The following is a 26,223-nucleotide window of genomic DNA, read 5'->3' as shown; positions in this document are numbered from 1 at the left end:
ATTTAGACTTATTGGATAAAATGGATATTAGGAATTATAACACAAAAATATAAAGTGAGAACAATAAACCAAAGCATGAATAAATAATTTCAGGCTGGATGTCTAATAAAAGAAATTAGGAGAGACCAAAAGAATTACACTTATGATAGGTACATATAATATTAGGTAAAGAAAATAGTAATCAAACCTTGAAGTATATTAGGAAAATTTCTTTTAGGAATCCTAGATCAACCACATTAAAAATAATGAAATAGGACACAAAATTAAATATTACAATTTACAAATATTAGGGAGAGGTAACTTATAAATAACAATCAACTGGCACAGGTTAAAATGATAAGTACAATTAATGATTTCCTCTAGACATTTTTGGCTAGTATAATGTAACACATATTAGTAAAAGAAGTGTTGCAGGATAGTAAATAATCAATGATGTATACCTACTGTATTAGTAAATGGACTCTGAAATGAAGTGTGACATATTAAAAAAAAAAGTGTACTATGTGATCATCCATCATGCTCATGAACAAAAATCAAAGAAAAATCAAGATTACAGTTGACACAGGTGTATGACGCTTTGTGTTAGGTTCAATAGCGAACCTTAGAGATGGTAAAGGAGGGATAATCCAATGGTGCATAGTAGCTCACTGTGACCTGATCACATTGCCAGTAAACCCTTGTCAATCCTAATGTGAACACATGTTACCAGGATTGTAGTAGGTCTATTCCTGAATAGTCGAGTGTGAATAATAAATGTTTTGGATTTAAATATGCTAGATGTGATAGTAGAGAATGAAGTTCTCCAATTTCCTTGAGATTTGAAATTGGTGTGATTGGAAAAGAACATGGAATTCCCATACATTGCATAATGATGAATCTCATAATTAATCTGCATCATGCATCATCTCATCCATATTATGATTGATCTTGTTATTGTAGTCTCTAAATATAATGACATTGTGATTATTTGATATATAAATTTATATACCTATTATGTGATTTGTTCTAACTCTATGGACTCACCCTTTTCTCACACCCATATGCCCCAATCATCTTCTCCTCCTCCTCCTCCCGAACCTGAGTGTGTAGATATTCAAATAATTGAGTCATCTATCTGACCTTATCCATTGATAAGTGTCATGTTGTAGTAGTCTTTGGTGTATATTTTGGCACTTATATGATTCCTTTTTAACTAGTTATACTTAAATTTTCCTTTAATTCCATGCAACTTCCATACCAATTAATGTCTAGCCACTTAAATTTAGTAGTTATTTGCCTTATTTGTGTGATTATATGAAGACATTTGATCATCTTTTCTCATGTTAAATATTAAGGGCAAGGCATAATGAAAGGAAGAGTGAAAAGAAGAGAAGCAAAGTCCACAAAGCCTGCAAGTCTCGCTTGAGCAAGACATGGCTCGCTTGAGTGAGAACGTCAAGTTGCAGGGTGTGCTTTCTACCGCATTCTGGCTTGAGCGAGAAAAGCTTTAAGCAAAAATCTTGCCTAAGTGAGAAGAGAGGCTTGCTGAGCGAGCTCGCTTATAATTGCCAAAGTGCCTCTGTATGAATCTCACTTGAGCGAGAAATGGTTCGCTCAAGCGGGAACTCATTAATTGCCTGATGAAAGGATTGTGAAAACTTTATCAAAGTATAATTAAATTAAATGTACTAGGCTAAGCTAACCCAGGTCATCCTCTTGTGAACATTGGTTGAGAGACTAAACATCAAACATGAAATGTGCATCAAGTTTAGAAAAATAGGGGGTTTTGTTGGTTTAAGGTTATTAAGCATTCAAGTGAAAATTCAAATTTAGGTAAATCAATTAACAAAGTGGATTAATCCCTAGCTCATTCATATTGGTTCAATCATTAATCAATCAAGAATTAGTTACTAATTCCTTCACAAAATTTAGTTAATTGGAACAAACGTCAATTAATCCTAATTTCCCATGCAAGATTAAGCAAATTGCATGAGCTTTAATTCTTGGTTCTTAGAATTAAGCAAACTTAGAACCCAACTCAGCATTAAGCAAACTGAGCTCTGAAACCCTCGTTAAGAAAGAAACTTAGAAAAAGAGAATGATTGAAAGTTTTAATTCAATTTGTAGTTATTTTCGCATTTGTAGAATTTATGCTTAGTTCTTAAGGAATTTATCTTGTTTTGAAGGAATAAGCTGAGCAAAAGTCATGGATATGGATCATTGGATTAATGGAAAGGAAGAGAAAGAACGGCAATGTTGGACTCCAAAATACAAGAATTATGGGATGTAGGCTGGGCGTGATCACTATTGTTAGTGAAAGTGATCATTCTAGAGCCTAAATGAGAAGAGGAGCTTGTGCGTAATCACTTTTAGTTACAAGAGTGAGCGTTGCCAGTGTGCTTAAGGAATTTATTCACAAAAACTTGTTGTTCGCAATCTAACACTAGCAAGTGCACTAGGATTGCAGCAAGTGATGAGTAAATTTAAGATCAGAATATCGTCTCCACAGGGAATTTAGATTTCAAGTACCACTTCACAGAATTATAACTATTTGAGCCATACGAATTTTGGAAGGAGATTTGTAACATATAACAGCAATAAACCAAAGCAATTAAAGCAAAGAACTTGCAGAGAAACAGAGTATAAGATTTGTGATGAAATGAAATAGCAATGAAAGATAGTTAGGAATTTACTTCACAAGAATATCAATATCAATCCAATTAAATCCTCTGAACATTCAAGCAATTGAATAATTGACAATCAGTTTCACATATATCTAGCCAAAGGTTAATTCCTTAACTCATTGACCCTAACAATCCCAGTCTCTCTCAACGAGAATCTAACTAACAAAACAGAAAATGAGCAACCGACCCCGGTTTTCGCGCTTCAATCATGTATATATAGAAACCCCACTTCTGCGTGTTGTCACTTTTCTTCACAAGAGTAACCACGCAGAAGCTTTATGTAGTGCGCGTGTTCACTTTCAAGAGCAAGAGTAACCACGCGCAACTTGCAGAGTTGAAGGCTTCTCTGGAACATTCACTTTTATTCAGAATAGTGGCAACGCAGGAGGTCAATGGCTGCGCGTGATCACTTTCATGAGTAATAGTAACCACGCGCAAGCTGTCCTGATACAAGTGCCTCTGGAACGCTCACTTTCGTTGGCGAGAGTGACAACGCGCAGCTCCTCAGGAATAGAGTCTTCTCTGGAACGTTCACTTTCGCTGGCGAAAGTGATAACGCACACTGGCAACGCTCACTCTTGTAACTAAAAGTGATTACGCACTGGCTCTTCTTCTCATTTAGGCTCTGGAATGATCACTTTCACTAACAATAGTGATCACGCCCAGCCTACATCCTTTGTGCAGAGGATGTGAAACTGATTGTCAATTATTCAATTGCTTGAATGTTCAGAGGATTTAATTGGATTGATATTGATATTCTTGTGAAGTAAATTCCTAACTATCTTTCATTGCTATTTCATTTCATCACAAATCTTATACTCTGTTTCTCTGCAAGTTCTTTGCTTTAATTGCTTTGGTTTATTGCTGTTATATGTTACAAATCTCCTTCCAAAATTCGTATGGCTCAAATAGTTATAATTCTGTGAAATGGTACTTGAAATCTAAATTCCCTGTGGAGACGATATTCTGATCTTAAATTTACTCATCACTTGCTGCAATCCTAGTGCACTTGCTAGTGTTAGATTGCAAACAACAAGTTTTTGGCGCCGTTGCCGGGGAGATTAGAGTTTCAATATCATTAGTAACATAAGAATAGCTAGATTGAGTATTTTGTTCTCTGAATTTCTGTAGTAGTAATCTGTAGTTAGACATTTTGTCCATTCTGCATAATTCTGCAACTTTTAAACTTGTGTTTCAATTACTTTTACTGATATTTACTGCATAATTTTCGTGGTGCAGTTCTGAATACTAACTTCTAGTTTACTTTTGCTTCATTTTGAATTGTATATGCGTGGCAAAAACAAAAACAAATCAACTCTAGTCTTTGATCTTGACATAGACATAACCTTAAGAAGATTGAGAAAAGAGTCTAGAGCAGAAAAAGCCATAGGGAGTGATAGTGAGTTAGAAGCTGTCCATTCTCCAGAATCTCAGAGTAATCCTAGAGTGAAAAGAACACCTACATCTTTGAGACAACTAAATTCAGAAATAGGGATGGCAGAACAAAATAGAATTAGAACATTAGGGGACTATGCAATTCCTAACATGCAAGGTTTTAACTCTTCTATAATCAGGCCAACTATTCAAGCCAACCATTTTGAGATTAAACCTGCTTTATTACACTTAGTCCAACAAGATCAGTTTTCTGGTGGAAATTCTGATGATCCTAACTTACATATTTCAAATTTTCTACAACTATGTGACACCATAAGAATAAATGGGGTTAGTGAAGAAGCCATCAGATTGAGACTATTTCCTTTCTCCTTGAGAGATAAAGCAAAATGCTGGTTACAAGCTCAACCACAAGGAAGCATCACAACCTGGACAGAACTTGTGAATAAGTTTTTAACCAAGTACTTCCCTCCATCCAAAGCTGCTAAGCTGAGAGGAGAAATTACATCCTTTGTGCAGCAAGAAGGAGAATCATTGTATGAAGCTTGGGAAAGATACAAAGAATTGCTAAGAAGGTGTCCACATCATTATATTCCAGATTGGATGCAATTGGAAACTTTTTATAATGGGATGAATGCAGTAACAAGAACAATGGTTGATGCTGCTGCTGGAGGTTCATTAAATACAAAGTCCTTAGAAGAAGCTCAAAGGATTATTGACATGATTGCATCTTCAATGTATCAGAATTCAAACTCAAGGAATCAAGGAAGAAACTCTGGTCATGAAGCTAAAGTTCTGGAAACTATTCTTGCACAAAATCAGCTACAAAATCAAATGTTTTCAGAACAATTAGCTGCCTTAACACAACAAATCAACAATCTGCAAACAGGGAGTATGCCTACCAGTCAGCTAAGTTGTGATTTTTGTGGAGGAAACCATGCAAATGGTGCATGTGAGGCATCCACAAGTGAACCACAAGAGCAAGTGAATTATATGAACAATTTTCAGAGACAACAGCCATCATATCCCCCTGGATTTCAATTTTGAATAATAGAACTCAGCAATATTCTAATTGGAATAATCAATATTCTGCTGCAAAGAATTCTAACTCAAATTTGCCTTTTTCTAATGCAGGTCCAGCAACACAACAGCCTTATTTTCAGAGGAATTCATCCACTCAACCTCAAGGAAATCAGAAATTTTCCAGACCTATGAATGAGAGGTTGACTGAGATGGAAGAGACTATGCTGCAATTCATGAAGGTGACTCAAACAAGCTTCAAAAACCAAGAAGCTTCCATGAAGAAACTAGAGACACAGATTGGACAATTAGCTGAACAATTATCCAGCAGGGATGAAGGAAGATTTCCAAGTAATACAGTAATCAATCCTAAAGAGCAATGTCAAGCCATAACTACAAGGAGTGGAGCTGTAGTTGCAAGCCCTAAACCAGTAGAAAAGAAAGTGAATGATGTAGTAGAAAGAAATATTGAACAAGATCTGCAACAAGGAAATTTTAAGCTATTGAAGAAAGACCATTCAGAAGAAAAAGAAAAAGTTCTTATGAATTCTGAAAGGAAAACCAAAAAGCAACTCTTTGAGGAAGCTTGTAAGCCAATAGACCCAGAAAAATACAAGAGGCTACCCTATCCTCAAAGAGTCCAAAATCCTAAACAAGAGGAACAATTTGAAAGGTTTATGAATGTCTTTAAGAAATTACAAATTAACATTCCTTTTGCAGAAGCTTTGGAGCAAATGCCTTCATATGCAAAGTTCATGAAAGAACTACTTTCCAGAAAAAGGAAGCTAGAGCATGACAAAATAGTACCTTTGACAGAGGAGTGTAGTGCCATTCTCAAAAGAAAGCTTCCTCAAAAGTTGAAAGATCCTGGATCATTTAGCATTCCTTGTGAAATAGGAAACTGCACTGTGGGAAGAGCATTGTGTGACTTGGGAGCAAGCATAAATCTGATGCCATTGGCTGTTCTGCAGAAACTTGGAATAGAGGAAGTGAAGCCTACCAACATTACACTGCAGCTAGCTGATAGATCATATACTTATCCATATGGAGTTGTTGAAGATTTATTAGTGAAAGTTGATAAGTTCATTTTTCCTGCAGATTTTGTAATTCTGGACATGGAGGTGGATTCTAACATTCCTTTGATCCTAGGGAGGCCATTTCTTGCAACTGGAAGAGCTTTAATAGATGTGCAAAAAGGTGAACTTATGCTTCGAGTTCAAGATGAGAAGGTAATATTTAATGTGTTTGAAGCTTTAAAATATCCAGTTGAAGATAATACATGTATGAAGATAGATATACAGGATACTTTCATTACACAACATTATATGAAAGAATTTGATGAAATTGCTGTGTTAGAAGAGATAATATCTGCAGGGAATGACAAATCTGAAACTCTGAATGAAGAAGATATCATGGAAGTGCAGCAGCAACTAGAAGCTCTGCCAATTCAAAAACCTGCAGAAAATATAGTGAAAGAAGAGCTGAAAAAGGATGCTAAAGAAGAAGAAAAGCAAATGTTAGAACTGAAACAACTCCCTTCACACTTGCGGTATGCATTTCTGGATGAGAATCATGAAAATCCAGTCATCATCAACAATGAACTTAAGGAAGAACAAGAGGAAAAATTGCTCAGAATTTTGAGAGAACACAAATCTGCAATTGGCTGGAGTATTGCAGATCTGAAAGGTATAAATCCCTCATTTTGTAAGCACAGAATTTTATTTGAAGAGAATGTTAAACCTGTTGTGCAGCCACAAAGGAGGTTAAACCCAGCCATGAAAGAGGTAGTTAAAAAAGAGGTCATAAAGCTGTTAGATGCAGGAATAATATACCCTATTTCTGACAGCAATTGGGTAAGTCCAGTCCAAGTTGTTCCAAAGAAAGGTGGTATGACAGTTGTACCTAATGAAAGGAATGAACTTGTCCCTACTAGGACTGTGACTGGATGGAGAATGTGCATAGACTATAGAAAATTAAATGATGCAACCAGAAAAGACCATTTCCCACTACCATTTGCAGATCAAATGTTAGAAAGACTTGCTGGACATTCATTTTATTGTTTTCTTGATGGGTATTCAGGCTATAATCAAATAGCTGTAGATCCTTTAGATAAAGAGAAAACTGCATTTACATGTCCATTTGGAGTCTTTGCATATAGGAGAATGCCATTTGGTTTGTGTAATGCCCCTGCCACTTTCCAAAGATGCATGCTTTCTATTTTTTTTGATATGGTAGAAAACATCATAGAAGTGTTCATGGACGATTTCTCTGTTTTTGGTGATTCTTTTGATGATTGTTTAGCTAATCTATCCACTGTTTTGCAGAGATGTCAAGATACTAACCTTGTGTTAAATTGGGAGAAGTGCCATTTCATGGTACAAGAAGGCATTGTCCTTGGTCACAAAATTTCAGAGAAGGGAATGGAGGTGGACCAAGCTAAAATAGAAGTCATTAGTAAATTGCCTCCACCTGTCAATGTTAAAGGAGTTAGAAGTTTTCTAGGACATGCTGGTTTTTATAGAAGATTCATAAAAGATTTTTCCAAGATTGCTAAACCCTTGAGTAATTTACTTGTAAAAGATGCAGATTTCATATTTGATGATAATTGTTTGCATGCATTTTCTGTTTTAAAAGAGAAATTGATTTCTGCACCTATTCTTGCAAAACCAGATTGGAAATTACCTTTTGAACTCATGTGTGATGCAAGTGATAGTGCAGTGGGTGCTGTTTTAGGACAGAGGAAAGATAGGAAATTACATGCTATCTATTATTCAAGCAAAGTGTTAAATCCTGCACACGTGAATTACACAACAACAGAAAAAGAACTTTTAGCTGTTGTACATGCTTTTGATAAGTTCAGATCATATTTAATGGGTTCAAAAGTGATTGTATACACTGATCATGCTGCTCTTAAATATCTTTTGACAAAACAGGATGCAAAGCCCAGATTATTAAGATGGATTCTACTCCTCCAAGAATTTGAGCTAGAGATCAAAGACAAAAAAAGGAAAGAAAACAGTGTTGCTGACCACTTGTCAAGATTACCACTTGAAGTCATACCATTTGGATGGAAAATAAAGAAGAATTTCCAGATGAAAGCCTTTCAGATTGAATACAGCCCTGGTTTGCTGACATAGCCAATTTAAAGCACACACCATGTTCCAAATTGGATGAATTGGCAGCAAGAAAAAAATTCTTACATGATAGAAATTCTATGTTTGGGAAGACCACTACTGTTCAAAATTGGAGTAGATGGATTTAGAAGGTGTATTCCACAAAGAGCAGCAAGATATTGTGGCATTGCCACAGTTCAGAATATGGAGGCATCATGGAAGTTCAAGAACTGCTGCAAAAGTTTTGCAACTGGTCTTTTCTGGCCAACTTTTCAAAGATGCAAGAACTATGTGGAAAGTGGATAATGCCAAAGAATGGGAATATTCTAGAAAACATGAGATGCCATTACAAAATATCTTGAAGTAGAATTTTGACATGTGGGGATGATTCATGGGACCATTTCCTCCTCATTCTCACACGATACATCTAGTTGCAGTGGATTATGTGTCCAAATGGGTGAAGCAATTCCACCAGAACCAATGATGCAAGACTGTTATTCTTTATAAGAAAGAACATTTTTTCAAGATTTGGTGTGCCCTAGAGTGCTGATAAGTGATGGAGGAACCACTTCTGCAATAAATATCTGAAGCTGTATTAATGAATATGGTGTAAGCATAAGTTGCTACACCCTATCACCCATCAAACAAGTGGACAAGTGGAGGTTTCAAATAGAGAAATAAAACAATTTTAGGAGAAAGTAGTGAACAGTTCAAGGAAGGATGGTCTAAGAAATGGATGACTCACTGTGGGCATATAGACTGCTTTAAACACCAATTGGTATGTCTCCATATCAGCTAGTATTGGAAAAGCCTGTCATTACCAGCTGGAGACAGAGCATATTTGGGACTACAATGGCTTAACTTTGATTTATCAAGTGCTGGAAATAAAAGAGTTTTACAGTTGCATGAATTGGAAGAATTCAGACAACAAGCATATGAAAATGCAATGTTATAAAGAAAGAACCAAAAAGCCATGACAATTTATTCTGCAAAAAAGATTTCAACCTGGCCAGCAAGTACTATTATTCAATTCAAGATTAAATTGTTTTCAGGGAAATTGAAATCTAGATGGTCTGGACCATTTTTATCAAGGAAACTTTCCCTTTGGAGCAATTCTTATAGAGATCTGAAAACAGGGAGAGATTCAAGGTCAATGGCAAAGATTGAAGATCTATCATGGAGGAGTTTACAAGAACATGTCATGCATGAAACTGGTTTCTCTTGAGTGAGAACAATTAATGTCAAGCTAATGACATTAAAGAAGCACTTTGTGAGAGGCAACTCACATTTCTAACCCAATTTAACTTTTCTACATTAATTTTGAATTAACAGTATTCATAAAAGTCAAAATCTGAACTTTTCATCTTAGTTACCTTGCTGAATTTGATGTTTGGAATAAATCTGGTGGCTGAAACAAGAATGCAGATTGGAATTAATTAGAATGCTTAAAGTTCTTGTACAGTCTTAATAATAGTTATCAAATTCTGCAAATTCTCTGAAAAATACAAAGTTCTGCATCATACTCATCATATTCTGTAAATTTGATGCAAAAGGTAAATTTTGAAGCATGTTAAATCTGTCATTTGTAGTGAATCTGATAAATGTAATTGGACTTCATGCTATAATGTGTTATGGAAAAGTTAGAATTGCATTGTGAATATGTTAAGCAGAAATTCTCAGAATTCAGCCTTGGATGAATGTTGCATATGTAATTAAAGGTGAACATGATGAGAGAAATAGGTATTTTATATGGTGAGTGTGTATTGGAATGATTATGATTTGTTAAGTGAGCCAATTAAAGTTTGGAGAACTTGGATTGATGAAAGGAATCACTCTTTTGCAGGAAAGCAATCAAGCAGAGATGGAATTCTGAGATTTCCCCTCTGGAACAATCACTCTCGCTGATGAGAGTGATAACGCAGAAACTGACTGGGAAACACAGCTCTCTGGAACAATCACTCTCGCTGATGAGAGTGATAACGCAGAGGCAGATGAGAAAAACACACTCTCTGGATCACTTCCTTTCCTTGTCAAGAGTGATCACGCGCAGGTAAGTATAGAATATTTCATAGCGCGTTACTCCTTTTACTGATAAAAGTACCTACGCTCAAGGAATAAGCTTGCGCGTTATCACTTTGCCCAGCAATAGTGATAACGCGCATTGCATTCAAAATTTTCAAGTTCTCTGGAACACTCACTCTGTTCGACAAGAGTGACAACGCAGAATTTTATTCACAAGGGAACGTTCACTTCTCACTTAAAAAGTGGGCACGTGCACACGCGTGACCCCAAATTCCATATAAAGGAACCACGCTCACATCCATTTAAACCTAAATCCCATTTCCCTCTGAATTTCTCTGACTTTCAATCTTTCGTGAAGCAACCAGCAAGCAATTTCTCCCTCTTTTTCATTGTCATTCACATTTTTGAAGCTCCAGGTACGCTCTCTGCATTCTTTGAAATTGTATTTAGGGTTTTTCTTTGCTGCAACTCTGGAAAAATGTCAAAAATGGCAAATGGGGAAATATCTTGAGCGTAATTGATATAAGTAACTTTAAATACTGTGAATAGGGTTTCAAAGTCATTCAATCTCCTCTGTTAACATATGCACATCTGCATTATGCGAAAAAAATCTGAAAATGACTTTGAAAGAAATAGAAATATTCCAGTTGCCATCAGCAAAATACTCCTTGCATGCAATATTTGAATGTTGATGTCTGAACTGAGTTGTATGGAATGAGTTACTGTTGTATATTGCACTGCATGATTGTACAGATACCATACTGATAGTCCTGCATTAAACTGATCTTTAGTCTTTGATGATAATGAATGAGTGCACTGTCCTAATTGTATGTGATTCAAAGAAACAATAGGCAATATTCTGGATGAATTTTACTGACAGAAGAAAATTTCTTTTAGGAACCATTAGTAGTTGAAATTTGGTTGAAAATTGTGATTCTTTTCTTGCATTCTTGGTGAAATTGTGAACTTTGAGTTTACAAATTATGAAGGCCAGTTTAAAATCCCCTGAATATGGTTTGATTAATTTTGTACCTAAGTTCTGGTATATCTGAAAATTTAAGAGAGCATGTAAAAAAATATGTTGATGACCTATAATAGCATCTCTGTGTTAACCTGATGTGCTTTGAGAGTGTGCACTCTAAACTACAAATTTAAAGGTTTAACCAATTTTGACTGTGATTGCTTAGTAATTTGCAATAGTGCTTGTGTGTTGATATGATTACATTCTCATGACAGCAACTGATTGTAAATAGATACATACTGCAAGTTGGAATTCTGCACATGGATTGATTAAAATTATCTAGTAAAGAGATGTATATTGTCACAATTCTGTGTCTTGAATTTTAAACTGTCAAATTACTTGCTTGTTTTTGCATTCACTTCAAAATGGTCAGAACTTCTTTGAATACACCAGTTGGACCTTCTAAGAAGACCAAAGCTGGATCTGCCAGCAACACTCCAAGAAGGAGATCTATCAGGAATATGCAAGCTGGAACAGCCAGGAATTATTCAACCACTAAAAGAGCAAGAACTGATGGTGTCTCACCTTCCTCACCCATTGAAATTGCTGACCCTCCTCAGCCAAGTGTAACCACACCTGCAACCTCTTCACCACCTCAGCCGACCAGAAGAAATGCGCCTTCTACCTCTACCCCTACTGATCATGATCCAAGATTCAGGAGCATTGCTCATGAAAACTATTTCAAGGCAAATATTCTGAGGAGGAAGATTGTCCCAGATAGAGCCTTTGAAATTGCTGAAGGAAACTACCCTGAGTACTCAGAAGAAATTCAGAAAAGGGGATGGGACAACTTCTGCTCCTTGGCTGATAATGGTTGGAGAGAAATTACACAGGAGTTTTATGCAAATGCAATGCGGTTCAAGGGAGACCAAATTCCCAAATTTCACACAATGGTCAAGGGTATGAGGGTGGATTTCACTGCTGCCAACATCAATCGAGTGTTGGAAATTTACACTGAAAGAAAACCTAGGCAGATGGACTTCACTGACTTTAAGAATAGTCAAGACAAGGATTATATTGAAATCCTGCACAAAATTGGAAGGCAGGCACAACTTGGCAGCTGAACCTCGCCCAGAAACCCAAGTGCATCACCACCAAGAACCTACTACCATTTGCTAAAGTCTGGAGTACCTTTCTATTGAATTCTTTCATGCCAGTCAAGCATAGTTCAACCCTGGCAGTAAAGAGGGCTGAATTATTGTTTGCTATTGTTAATGATATGTACATTGATGCAGGGGAAGTAATTAGTGAATGTATCTTAAATATTCTGAAAACAAAAAGAGATTCACTAGCCTTTCCCTCATTAATCACTTTACTTTGTGAGGATGCAGGGGTTGAAGTTGGAGACTACCAAGAGAAAATCAAATCTGCTCCCCCTATCTCTGTCTCAATGGTAAAGGAAATCTATGCCACCACCTCCTGCACTTCAGCTGCACCTATCCCTACTCAGTTTAGAAAGGAGAAACCAATGAAGATGAAGGACATCCTACATCTTTTGGTTGAAAGGCAAAATCAATTGGCTGAACGACAAACTGAGCTCCACAACAGTTTGAAGGCAGGAACCATGCTAGTGGAATGTGTGTTGATGAATCTTGGTCAGAAGATGGGAATGACCAAAGATGAACTTTATCACACACCAAACTTGGCTGAGAATGCTCAATGTCTACGCTCATAAGTTTTTAAAGACTTGCCAATATACAAGACTCATTTTCCACAGCCAACTGAAGAAGTGGTGGAGGAAGAAGAAGATGAGGAGGATGAGGAAGAAGATGAAGATGAAATTTCTGATGATGAGGATGCTCAAGATGACTAGTTTAGGATTTTTTGTTTTCTTTTCTGTTAATTCGAATTTTCTCTTGATGGTTTTGTAATTAAGTTTCAAACTTTTTGGTTTCATTTTAGAATTTGGGTTTGTAATTTGCACACTTGGTATATTTTGGTTTCATGCTAATTCTGAACAATTATGTTTTGAACACACATTAATTATGCAGAATTCAATCCCTTTTCACTTGCTAATTGACAAAATTTTTGGTGTTTTGTGCAGAAAATGTCACACTTACACAACACTCACACACATTGGCTGATGACACCTGCACAAGCTGCCATGGAAGGGGGGTTATTCCTTACCTCTTGATTCATGTGTTAGCTACACAATACACTAAAAATTTACTAATAATAGTCTAGGTTATGAGTTGTTTTCTACAAATTGACTGCAAGATGGGTGACAATTTTGTGAATTCTGTGTGAATTTTTTTAAGTTGTTTTTCCCATTCTCAAAATGAGATCACACTTGTATTTTCAAAATTGAGGCAGTTGCCACTCGGTGCATAAATTTCTGAAAAGTGCATTGTGTTTTCATTAATCCACATGATCACTTATAATACCTAGTGAGATTTGAGCTGTCTAATTCTTTTCTTGTGTGATTAATCATATTTGGCTGTATTCTCTAGAACTTGCCCTTGTTCTTAATTGAATATGCATGCTACAGTTTTCACCCACATGATAGAGGCCATGTTTGTTTATACCTACTCAGCCTAAAGGCCTTCCTTTATGATTGAATGTCTTAGTTCACCCTTTTGAGCTTAATATCCCTTTTCTTGAAATTACCTCATTATAAAGCCTTGCCTGAAAAACCAATTTTTACCATTCAAAAGATCAAAGGCATAATGAGTTTAATCAAGAATGAGTTTTAAAACTAAGTTTGGGGTGGCATCCAGATTTTAATTGCTTGAGGACAAGCAATGTTCTAAGTTTGGGGTGGGAAATAGCATGCTATCTAAGTTAGAGTTCAACAAACCAGAAAGAAAGAACAAAAGTGCTGCAGCAAAATGAAAAATTTATGAAGCAAAGCTGTGAAAAGAACAAAAATGTGAGTTCAAAAGAAAAGAAGCGCAGCAAAGTGCTGCAGAAAAAGAAAAAGAATATCAAAGAAGAAGATAGTGACTGAAAGCAAGAAAAGAGATGAAAACTTTGCTGCAAGAAAAATTCTGTTTGCTGCATAAGTGAGAGAATTAAGGAGGAATAATGTAGATCCAAGCTAGTTTTAAAACAAATCACTCAAAATGCCTCTGATCTTTTGAAATTGCATGTATTGTTTTCCATTTTCTTTGATACCTACCTTAACCTTAGCCTTGTTATAACCTGAAAAAGTCCTCTAGATGTGTGATTAATTGTACTAAGCAGAGGAGATGGAGAAATTGGGCAAGCATATGGTAGAGTACAGTGAAATTGATGATTTAGAGTGAAAACAGCACCTAAACACTGTTGAGTGATGAGAGAAACACTTCCAAGTGAGCTGTGATCATGTTGATTAATTGTACTCACATGAATTTTGATGAAATATATGAACTTAGGTAGCAATTCTTACTTAATGATGATTATGCAGTAGGAATATATGATGAGTATTTGGATAAACAACTTATTTGAAAATTTTGCAGAAAACACAGAATTGGAAATTGGAAAATCTGAGAAAAGCAGTTTGCTATTTGAATTTGAAAATGGAGGAACTTACCCTTGGTCTAGTTTGATTTGCTTGAGGACAAGCAAAAATTCAAGTTTGGGGTGGTGATGAATCCATATTTTTACTGATATTTTAGCATAATTCTAGCTCATTTAATAAGGAAAATATATGAAGAAAGCAGGAAAAACTCAGAAAAAGAGAATGATTGAAAGTTTTAATTCAATTTGTAGTTATTTTCGCATTTGTAGAATTTATGCTTAGTTCTTAAGGAATTTATCTTGTTTTGAAGGAATAAGCTGAGCAAAAGTCATGGAAATGGATCATCAATGGAAAGGAAGAGGAAGAATGGCAATGTTGGACTCCAAAATACAAGAATGATGGGATGTAGGCTGGGCGTGATCACTATTGTTAGTGAAAGTGATCATTCCAGAGCCTAAATGAGAAGAGGAGCCTGTGCGTAATCACTTTTAGTTACAAGAGTGAGCGTTGCCAGTGTGCGTTATCACTTTCGCCAGCGAAAGTGAACGTTCCAGAGAAGACTCTATTCCTGATGAGCTGCGCGTTGTCACTCTCGCTAGCGAAAGTGAGCGTTCCAGAGGCACTTGTATCAGGACAGCTTGCACGTGGTTACTATTACTCACGAAAGTGATCACGCGCAGCCCTTGACCTCCTGCGTTGCCACTATTCTGAATAAAAGTGAATGTTCCAGAGAAGCCTTCAACCCTGCAAGTTGCGCGTGGTTACTCTTGCTCTTGAAAGTGAATACACGCACTACATAAAGCTTCTGCGTGGTTACTCTTGTGAAGAAAAGTGACAACACGCTGAAGTGGGGTTTCTATATATACATGATTGAAGCGCGAAAACCGGGATCAGTTGCTCATTTTCTGTTTTGTTAGTTAGAGTCTCGTTGAGAGAGAGTGGAGAGAAGACTGGGGTCGAAGCTTGAAGCTCCAAGAAGAGGGATCGGATTGGAGCTCGTGGCCATGGCTGCTTTGCATTCTTCTTCATCTTCTTCTTCTTCTTTCTCTGTTTTTGTTGCAATGTGTGCTTAATTTCCCATAGTTAGGGGTTTATGGAACTCGAATTGATGTATTGATTCGACTTTATCTTCTGAACTTTAAGTTCTTGGATTAATTGAGTTGTTAATTCTGCTTTTCATGCAATCTCTGAATGGGAATTCATTTGATTAATCAAGAGGAATCTTTACCAATGGGAATTGGATTGTTTGCTCCGATCTGAATTGGCAACCAGAGTTTAGGGATTTCTTAGGGATAAGGAGACCTAATTCTGCAATCTTATAGTTCTAATTCTTAATGCAACCTGAAATTGAATCTCACCTAAGGGATTAGGGAGGTTTAGTGGATTGTTAGGGTCAATGAGTTAAGGAATTAACCTTTGGCTAGATATATGTGAAACTGATTGTCAATTATTCAATTGCTTGAATGTTCAGAGGATTTAATTGGATTGATATTGATATTCTTGTGAAGTAAATTCCTAACTATCCTTCATTGCTATTTCATTTCATCACAAATCTTATACTCTGTTTCTCTGCAAGTTCTTTGCTTTAATTGCTTTGGTTTATTGCTGTTATATGTTACAAATCTCCTTCAAAAATTCGTATGGCTCCAATGGTTATAATTCTGTGAAGTGGTACTTGAAACCTAAATTCTCTGTGGAGACGATATTCTGATCTTAAATTTACTCATCACTTGCTGCAATCCTAGTGCACTTGCTAGTGTTAGATTGCAAACAACACTTTGTGAGAGGCAACTCACATTTCTAACCCAATTTAACTTTTCTGCATTAATTTTGAATTAACAGTATTCATAAAAGTCAAAATCTGAACTTTTCATCTTGGTTACCTTGCTGAATTTGATGTTTGGAATAAATCTGGTGGCTGAAACAAGAATGCAGATTGGAATTAATTAGAATGCTTAAAGTTCTTGTACAGTCTTAATAATAGTTATCAAATTCTGCAAATTCTCTGAAAAATACAAAGTTCTGCATCATACTCATCATATTCTGTAAATTTGATGCAAAAGGTAAATTTTGAAGCATGTTAAATCTGTCATTTGTATCAAATCTGATAAATGCAATTGGACTTCATACTATAATGTGTTATGGAAAAGTCAGAATTACATTGTGAATATGTTAAGTAGAAATTCTGCAGAATTCAGCCTTGGATGAATGTTGCATATGTAATTAAAGGTGAACATGATGAGAGAAATAGGTATTTTATATGGTGAGTGTGTATTGGAATGATTATGATTTGTTAAGTGAGCCAATTAAAGTTTGGAGAACTTGGATTGATGAAAGGAATCACTCTTTTGCAGGAAAGCAATCAAGCAGAGATGGAATTCTGAGATTTCCCCTCTGGAACAATCACTCTCGCTGATGAGAGTGATAACGCAGAAACTGATTGGGAAACACAGCTCTCTGGAACAATCACTCTCGCTGATGAGAGTGACAACGCAGAGGCAGATGAGAAAAACACACTCTCTGGACCACTTCCTTTCCTTGTCAAGAGTGATCACGCGCAGGTAAGTATGGAATATTTCATAGCGCGTTACTCCTTTTACTGATAAAAGTACCTACGCTCAAGGAATAAGCTTGCGCGTTATCACTTTGCCCAGCAATAGTGATAACGCGCATTGCATTCAAAATTTTCAAGTTCTCTGGAACACTCACTCTGTTCGACAAGAGTGACAACGCAGAATTTCTTTTAAAAGGGAACGTTCACTTCTCACTTAAAAAGTGGGCACGTGCACACGCGTGACCACAAACTCCATATAAAGGAACCACGCTCACATCCATTTAAACATAAATCCCCATTTCCCTCTGAAATTCCTCTGACTTTCAGTCTTTCGTGAAGCAACCAGCAAGCATTTGTTCCTTCTTTTTCACTGTCATTCACATTTCTGAAGCTCAAGGTACGTTCTCTGCATTCTCTGAAATTGTATTTAGGGTTTTTCTTTGCTGCAACTCTGGAAAAATGTCAAAAATGGCAAAAGGGAAATATCTTGAGCGTAATTGATATAAGTAACTTTAAATACTGTGAATAGGGTTTCAAAATCATTCAATCTCCTCTGTTAACATATACACATATGCATTATGCGAAAAAAATCTGAAAATGACTTTGAAAGAAATAGAAATACTCCAGTTGTCATCAACGAAAATACTCCTTGCATGCAATATTTGAATGTTGATGTTTTAACTGAGTTGTATGGAATGAGTTACTGTTGTATATTGCACTGCATGATTGTACAGATACCATACTGATAGTCCTGCATTAAACTGATCTTTAGTCTTTGATGATAATGAATGAGTGCACTGTCCTAATTGTATGTGATTCAAAGAAACAATAGGCAATATTCTGGATGAATTTTATTGACAGAAGAAAATTTCTTTTAGGAACCATTAGTAGTTGAATTTGGTTGAAAATTGTTATTCTTTTTCTGCATTCTTAGTGAAATTGTGAACTTTGAGTTTACAAATTATGAAGGCCAGTTTACAATCCCCTGAATATGGTTTGATTAATTTTGTACCTAAGTTCTGGTATATCTGAAAAGTTAAGAGAGCATGTAAAAAAAATATGTTGATGACCTATAATAGCATCTCTGTGTTAACCTGATGTGCTTTGAGAGTGTGCACTCTAAACTACAAATTTAAAGGTTTAACCAATTTTGACTGTGATTGCTTAGTAATTTGCAATAGTGCTTGTGTGTTGATATGATTACATTCTCATGACAGCAACTGATTGTAAATAGATACATACTGCAAGTTGGAATTCTGCACATGGATTGATTGAATTTATCTAGTAAAGAGATGTATATTGTCACAATTCTGTGTCATGAATTTTAAACTGTCAAATTACTTGCTTGTTTTTGCAGCCACTTTAAAATGGTCAGAACTTCTTTAAATACACCAGTTGGACCTTCTAAGAAGACCAAAGCTGGATCTGCCAGCAACACTCCAAGAAGGAGATCTATCAGGAATATGCAAGCTGGAACAGCCAGGAATTATTCAACCACTAAAAGAGCAAGAACTGATGGTGTCTCACCTTTCTCACCCATTGAAATCGCTGACCCTCCTCAGCCAAGTGTAACCACACCTGCAACCTCTTCACCACCTCAGCCGACCAGAAGAAATGCTCCTTCTACCTCTACCTATACTGATCATGATCCAAGGTTCAGGAGTATAGCTCACGAAAATTATTTCAAGGCAAATATTCTGAGGAGGAAGATTGTCCCAGATAGAGCCTTTGAAATTGCTGAAGGAAACTACTCTGAGTACTCAGAAGAAATTCAGAAAAGGGGATGGGACAACTTCTGCTCCTTGGCTGATAATGGTTGGAGAGAAATTACACAGGAGTTTTATGCAAATGCAATGCGGTTCAAGGGAGACCAAATTCCCAAATTTCACACAATGGTCAAGGGTATGAGGGTGGATTTCACTGCTGCCAACATCAATCGAGTGTTGGAAATTTACACTGAAAGAAAACCTAGGCAGATGGACTTCACTGACTTTAAGAATAGTCAAGACAAGGATTATATTGAAATCCTGCACAAAATTGGAAGGCAAGGCACAACTTGGCAGCTGAACCTCGCCCAGAAACCCAAGTGCATCACCACCAAGAACCTACTACCATTTGCTAAAGTCTGGAGTACCTTTCTATTGAATTCTTTCATGCCAGTCAAGCATAGTTCAACCCTGGCAGTAAAGAGGGCTGAATTATTGTTTGCTATTGTTAATGATATGTACATTGATGCAGGGGAAGTAATTAGTGAATGTATCTTAAATATTCTGAAAACAAAAAGAGATTCACTAGCCTTTCCCTCATTAATCACTTTACTTTGTGAGGATGCAGGGGTTGAAGTTGGAGACTACCAAGAGAAAATCAGATCTGCTCCCCCTATCTCTGTCTCAATGGTAAAGGAAATCTATTCCACCACCTCCTGCACTTCAGCTGCACCTATCCCTACTCAGTTCAGAAAGGAGAAACCAATGAAGATGAAGGACATCCTACATCTTTTGGTTGAAAGGCAAAATCAATTGGCTGAACGACAAACTGAGCTCCGCAACAGTTTGAAGGCAGGAACCATGCTAGTGGAATGTGTGTTGATGAATCTTGGTCAGAAGATGGGAATGACCAAAGATGAACTTTATCACACACCAGACTTGGCTGAGAATGCTCAATGTCTACGCTCATAAGTTTTTAAAGACTTGCCAATATACAAGACTCATTTTCCACAGCCAACTGAAGAAGTGGTGGAGGAAGAAGAAGATGAGGAGGATGAGGAAGAAGATGAAGATGAAATTTCTGATGAGGAGGATGCTCAAGATGACTAGCTTAGGATTTTTATTTTCTTTTCTGTTAATTCGAATTTTCTCTTGATGGTTTTGTAATTAAGTTTCAAACTTTTTGGTTTCATTTTAGAATTTGGGTTTGTAATTTGCACACTTGGTATATTTTGGTTTCATGCTAATTCTGAACAATTATGTTTTGAACACACATTAATTATGCAGAATTCAATCCCTTTTTCACTTGCTAATTGACAAAATTTTTGGTGTTTTGTGCAGAAAATGTCACTCACACAACACTCACACACATTGGCTGATGACACCTGCACAAGCTGCCATGAAAGGGGGGTTATTCCTTACCTCTTGATTCATGTGTTAGCTACACAATACACTGAAAATTTACTGATAAAAGTCTAGGTTATGTGCTGTTTTCTGCAAATTAACTGCAAGATGAGTGACAATTTTGTGAATTCTGTGTGAATTTTTTTAAGTTGTTTTTCCCATTCTCAAAATGAGATCACACTTGTATTTTAAAAAATGAGGCAGTTGCCACTAGGTGCATAAATTTCTGAAAAGTGCATTCTGTTTTCATTAATTCACATGATCACTTATAATACCTAGTGAGATTTGAGCTGTCTAATTCTTTTCTTGTGTGATTAATCATATTTGGCTGTTTTCTCTAGAACTTGCCCTTGTTCTTAATTGAATGTGCATGCTACAGTTTTCACCCACATGATAGAGGCCATGTTTGATTATACCTAGTCAGCCTAAAGGCGTTCCTTTATGATTGAATATCTTAGTTCACCCTTTTGAGCTTAATATCCCCTTTCTTGAAATTACCTCATTATAAAGCCTTGACTGAAAAACCAATTTTTACCATTCAAAAGATCAAAGGCATAATGAGTTTAATTAAGAATGAGTTTTAAAACTAAGTTTGGGGTGGCATCTAGATTTTAATTGCTTGAGGACAAGCAATGTTCTAAGTTTGGGGTGGGAAATAGCATGCTATCTAAGTTTGAGTTCAACAAGCCAGAAAGAAAGAATAAAGTGCTGCAGTAAAATGAAAAATTTATGAAGCAAAGCTGTGAAAAGAACAAAAATGTAAGTTCAAAAGAAAAGAAGTGCAGCAAAGTGTTGCAGAGAAAAAAAAAAAGATAGTGACTGAAAGCGAGAAAAGAAGAAAAGTATCAGTGAAAATTCTGCTGCAAGAAAAATTCTGTTTGCTGCATAAGTGAGAGAAAAAAGGAGGAATAATGTAGATCCAGGCTAGTTTTAAAACAAATCATTCAAAATGCCTCTGATCTTTTGAAATTGCATGTATTGTTTTCCATTTTCTTTGATACCTACCTTAACCTTAGCCTTGTTATAACCTGAAAAAGTCCTCTAGATGTGTGATTAATTGTACTAAGCAGAGGAGATGGAGAAATTGGGCAAACATATGGTAGAGTGCAGTGAAATTGATGATTTAGAGTGAAAACAGCACCTAAACACTGTTGAGTGATGAGAGAAACACTTCCAAGTGAGCTGTGATCATGTTGATTAATTGTACTCACATGAATTTTGATGAAATATATGAACTTAGGTAGCAATTCTTACTTAATGATGATTATGCAGTAGGAATATCATGATGAGTATTTGGATAAACAACTTGATTGAAAATTTTGCAGAAAACACAAAATTAGAAATTAGAAAAATCTGAGAAAAGCAGTTTGCTATTTGAATTTGAAAATGGAGGAACTTAACCTTGGTTTAGTCTGATTTGCTTGAGGACAAGCAAAAATTCAAGTTTGGGGTGGTGATGAATCCATATTTTTACTGATATTTTAGCATAATTTTAGCTCATTTAATAAGAAAAATATATGAAGAAAGCAGAAAAACTCAGAAAAAGAGAATGATTGAAAGTTTTATTTCAATTTGTAGTTATTTTCGCATTTGTAGAATTTATGCTTAGTTCTTAAGGAATTTATCTTGTTTTCAAGGAATAAGCTGAGCAAAAGTCATGGAAAGGGAGAATCAATGGGAAGGAAGAGGAAGAATGGCAATGTTGGACTCCAAAATACAAGAATTATGGGTTGCAGCCTTGGCGTGATCACTATTGTTAGTGAAAGTGATCATTCCAGAGCCTAAAGGAGAAGAGGAGCCTGTGCGTAATCACTTTTATTTACAAGAGTGAGCGTTGCCAGTGTGCGTTATCACTTTCGCCAACGAAAGTGAACGTTCCAGAGAGACTTCATTCCTGATGAGCTGCGCGTTGTCACTTTCGCCAACGAAAGTGAGCGTTCCAGAGGCACTTGTATCAGGACAGCTTGCGCGTGGTTACTATTATTCACGAAAGTGATCACGCGCAGCCCTTGACCTCCTGCGTTGCCACTATTCTGAATAAAAGTGAATGTTCCAGAGAAGCCTTCAACTCTGCAAGTTGAGCGTGGTTACTCTTGCTCTTGAAAGTGAACACGCGCACTACATAAAGCTTCTGCGTGGTTACTCTTGTGAAGAAAAGTGACAACACGCAGAACTGGGGTTTCTGTATATACATGATTGAAGCGCGAAAACCGGGATCGGTTGCTCATTTTCTGTTTTGTTAGTTATATTCTCGTTGAGAGAGAGTGGAGAGAAGATTGGGGTCGAAGCTTGAAGCTCCAAGAAGAGGGATTGGATTGGAGCTCGTGGCCATGGCTGCTCTGCATTCTTCTTCATCTTCTTCTTCTTCTTCTTTCTCTGTTTTTGTTGCAATGTGTGCTTAATTTCCCATAGTTAGGGGTTTATGGAACTCGAATTGATGTATTGATTCGACTTTATCTTCTGAACTTTAAGTTCTTGGATTAATTGGGTCCAAAACCGGAACTTGGGTCCAAAAGCGCCAGAAAGTGCCAAAAGGGGAGAAGCTGGTGTGAAAGCCTTCCTTTGAGTCCTAGTATTGATATTCAAGGTGTTTCAGTGGCCTGAGACGAGTTTCGCATGTCTTCCTTTGCCGGTAAGCAAATGGGGACCAAAAGAGACCAAAACTGGAACTCGAGTCCAAAAGCTTCAGAAAGTCCCACAAGGGGAAAACGTGGTGAGAAAGCCTTCCTTTGAGTCCTAGGAGTGATATTCAAGGAGTTTTAGTGGGCTGAGACGAGTTTCGCACGTCTTCCTTTGCCGGTAAGCAAATGGGGACCAAAAGAGACCAAAACTGGAACTCGGGTCCAAAAGCTCCAGAAAGTTCCACAAGGGAAAAACGTGGTGAGAAAGCCTTCTTTTTAGTCCTAGTATTGATATTCAAGGTGTTTCAGTGGCCTGAGACGAGTTTCGCATGTCTTCCTTTGCCGGTAAGCAAAAGGGGACCAAAAGAGACTAAAACTGGAACTTGGATCCAAAAGCGCCAGAAAGTGCCAAAAGGGGAAAACGTGGTGAGAAAGCCTTCCTTTGAGTCCTAAGAGTAATATTCAAGGAGTGTCAGTGGCCTGAGACGAGTTTCACACGTCTTCCTTTGCCGGTAAGCAAATGGGGACCAAAAGAGACCATAACTGGAACTCGGGTCGAAAAGCGCCAGAAGGGTAGAAGTGTTGTTTGCAATCTAACACTAGCAAGTGCACTAGGATTGCATCAAGTGATGAGTAAATTTAAGATCAGAATATCGTCTCCACAGGGAATTTTGGTTTCAAGTACCACTTCACAGAATTATAACCATTTGAGCCATACGAATTTTTGAAGGAGATTTGTAACATATAACAGCAATAAACCAAAGCAATTAAAGCAAAGAACTTGCAGAGAAACAGAGTATAAGATTTGTGATGAAATGAAATAGCAATGAAGGATAGTTAGGAATTTACTTCACAAGAATATCAATATCAATCCAATTAAATCCTCTGAACATTCAAGCAATTGAATAATTGACAATCAGTTTCACATATATCTAGCCAAAGGTTAATTCCTTAACTCATTGACCCTAACAATCCACTAAACCTCCCTAATCCCTTAGGTGAGATTCAATTTCAGGTTGCATTAAGAATTAGAACTATAAGATTGCAGAATTAGGTCTCCTTATCCCTAAGAAATCCCTAAACTCTGGTTGCCAATTCAGATCGGAGCAAACAATCCAATTCCCATTGGTAAAGATTCCTCTTGATTAATCAAATGAATTTCAATTCAGAGATTGCATGGAAAGCAGAATTAACAACTCAATTAATCCAAGAACTTAAAGTTCAGAAGATAAAGTCGAATCAATACATCAATTCGAGTTCCATAAACCCCTAACTATGGGAAATTAAGCACACATTGCAACAAAAACAGAGAAAGAAGAAGAAGAAGATGAAGAAGAATGCAGAGCAGCCATGGCCATGAGCTCCAATCCGATCCCTCTTCTTGGAGCTTCAAGCTTCGACCCCAATCTTCTCTCCACTCTCTCTCAACGAGAATCTAACTAACAAAACAGAAAATGAGCAACCGATCCCAGTTTTCGCGCTTCAATCATGTATATATAGAAACCCCAGTTCTGCGTATTGTCACTTTTCTTCACAAGAGTAACCACGCAGATGCTTTATGTAGTGCGCGTGTTCACTTTCAAGAGCAAGAGTAACCACGCGCAACTTGCAGAGTTGAAGGCTTCTCTGGAACATTCACTTTTATTCAGAATAGTGGCAACGCATGAGGTCAAGGGCTGCGCGTGATCACTTTCGTGAATAATAGTAACCACGCGCAAGCTGTCCTGATACAAGTGCCTCTGGAATGTTCACTTTCGCTGGCGAAAGTGATAACGCACAGGCTCCTCTTCTCATTTAGGCTCTGGAATGATCACTTTCACTAACAATAGTGATCACTCCCATCCTACATCCCATAATTCTTGTATTTTGGAGTCCAACATTGCCATTCTTCCTCTTCCTTTCCATTGATGATCCATTTCCATGACTTTTGCTCAGCTTATTCCTTCAAAACAAGATAAATTCCTTAAGAACTAAGCATAAATTCTACAAATGCGAAAATAACTACAAATTGAAATAAAACTTTCAATCATTCTCTTTTCTGAGTTTTTCTGCTTTCTTCATATATTTTCCTTATTAAATGAGCTAGAATTATGCTAAAATATCAGTAAAAATATGGATTCATCACCACCCCAAACTTGAATTTTTGCTTGTCCTCAAGCAAATCAAACTAAACCAAGGGTAAGCTCCTCCATTTTCAAATTCAGTTCATAAACTGCTTATTTCAGATTTTTCTAATTTCTAATTCTGTGTTTTCTGCAAAATTTTCAATCAAGTTGTTCATCCAAATACTCATCATGATATTTCTACTGCATAATCATCATTGAGTAAGAATTGCTACCTAAGTTCATATATTTCATCAAAATTCATGTGAGTAAAATTAATCAACATGATCACAGCTCACTTGGAAGTGTTTCTCTCATCATTCAACAGTGTTTAGGTGCTGTTTTCACTCTAAATCATCAATTTCACTACACTCTACCATATGCTTGCCCAATTTCTCCATCTCCTCTGCTTAGTACAATTAATCACACATCTAGAGGACTTTTTCAGGTTATAACAAGGCTAAGGTTAAGGTAGGTATCAAAGAAAATGGAAAACAATACATGCAATTTCAAAAGATCAGAGGCATTTTGAGTGATTTGTTTTAAAACTAGCCTGGATCTGCATTATTCCTCCTTAATTCTCTCACTTATACAGCAAACAAATTTTTTCTTGCAGCAGAATTTTCACTGATACTTTTCTTCTTTTCTTGCTTTCAGTCACTATCTTCTTTTCTGCAGCACTTTGCTGCAATTCTTTTCTTTTGAGTGATTTGTTTTAAAACTAGCCTGGATCTACATTATTCCTCCTTAATTCTCTCACTTATGCAGCAAACAGAATTTTTCTTGCAGCAAAGTTTTCATCTCTTTTCTTGCTTTCAGTCACTATCTTCTTCTTTGATATTCTTTTTCTTTTTCTGCAGCACTTTGCTGCGCTTCTTTTCTTTTGAACTCACATTTTTGTTCTTTTCACAGCTTTGCTTCATAAATTTTTCATTTTGCTGCAGCACTTTTGTTCTTTCTTTCTGGTTTGTTGAACTCTAACTTAGATAGCATGCTATTTCCCACCCCAAACTTAGAACATTGCTTGTCCTCAAGCAATTAAAATCTGGATGCCACCCCAAACTTAGTTTTAAAACTCATTCTTGATTAAACTCATTATGCCTTTGATCTTTTGAATGGTAAAAATTGGTTTTTCAGGCAAGGCTTTATAATGAGGTAATTTCAAG

General features: G+C 36.6%; 1 non-coding gene across 1 annotated transcript; it reads right to left on the bottom strand.

The window, feature by feature from the left end:
* Nucleotides 1-4,541: 4,541 nt before the first annotated feature.
* LOC113860290 lies at nucleotides 4,542-4,648 on the bottom strand. The gene has a single exon (XR_003503745.1). It is a non-coding gene; the product is annotated as a small nucleolar RNA R71 (small nucleolar RNA).
* Between the last annotated feature and the right edge of the window lie 21,575 nt (nucleotides 4,649-26,223).

The sequence above is a fragment of the Abrus precatorius genome, unplaced genomic scaffold (assembly GCF_003935025.1).
Source record: "Abrus precatorius isolate BTA unplaced genomic scaffold, Abrus_2018 Scaffold2, whole genome shotgun sequence".
In the NCBI taxonomy this organism is placed as follows: Eukaryota; Viridiplantae; Streptophyta; class Magnoliopsida; order Fabales; family Fabaceae; genus Abrus; species Abrus precatorius.
The sequence above is the reverse complement of the archived record's forward strand: the minus strand, read 5'-3'. Positions and strand labels throughout refer to the sequence as shown.